Raw genomic sequence first — 759 nt, 5'->3', positions numbered from 1 at the left:
CAAACAAAGAGGAATGGATGCTAGGCCCCAGTTCACAGTTCAGTCTTTGAAACTTTGGGTGACGTGTCCTCCAGCTTACAGCACTGGTTATTTCATTTCAGTTTAGCAGATGGTAGAAAAAAAATGGTGTGTGCCACACTACGACTCTAGTTAAACTTCAAAAGGCTGCTCAGAAATACATAAAACTGCAATAAACACTTCAACAATAAAATTAAACAAATAAGATCTGCAACTTCCCCTTAGCAAACTCCCAAACGGGATGTTGATTTTTGCTGTTTGATATAAAAAGAATTCCATCAACAGAACAGACATTGAAAGAACCAAAGATACAGTAACACCCTTATCCCTGCTCCAAGGACTGCAAATGGGGAAGTTTCTGTACTTGGCTAAGGCAACATTACCGGTCAGCATTTTTGTGCTGTATTTTTAGCAGTAAGATAGCAAGTTTCCTATAAAGTTGGCACATTGAGAGGTCAGTAAATCTATGTTGAGAGTTTTGCACTACATTTTTGCTGTTTTCTTTCTCTGGAGCTCCAGGTGCAAAGGTTCTTTGGCAGGAATAAGGAAGTGCATTGGGATGGTGCCTTCATCCTAAACACAAATGTAAGAGGACCTTGACCCCTGCAGTAATAGCAGTATGTATTCAGCATCGGAGCCTGGGTCAGGGGCAGGGCTTTGGCGTGGGCCCGGCAAGGAAAGCAGCGGTGGGAACGGCGAGCGAACGCCACTGTCAGCCATCCCCGGCCCACAGCAAGGGCT

The 759-nt window shown here is 44.3% G+C and overlaps 1 protein-coding gene across 1 annotated transcript in view; it reads left to right on the top strand.

Annotated features, from left to right (window-relative positions):
- The window catches only part of LOC103923474 (uncharacterized protein KIAA1958 homolog), a 25390-nt gene that overhangs the window by 11666 nt on the left and 12965 nt on the right, over positions 1-759 (top strand). The gene's annotated exons all lie outside the window — the stretch shown is intronic.

This window comes from Pygoscelis adeliae, unplaced genomic scaffold (assembly GCF_000699105.1).
Source record: "Pygoscelis adeliae isolate BGI_AS28 unplaced genomic scaffold, ASM69910v1 Scaffold239, whole genome shotgun sequence".
Taxonomy (NCBI): Eukaryota; Metazoa; Chordata; class Aves; order Sphenisciformes; family Spheniscidae; genus Pygoscelis; species Pygoscelis adeliae.
This window is presented reverse-complemented; position numbering and strand designations above follow the sequence as displayed.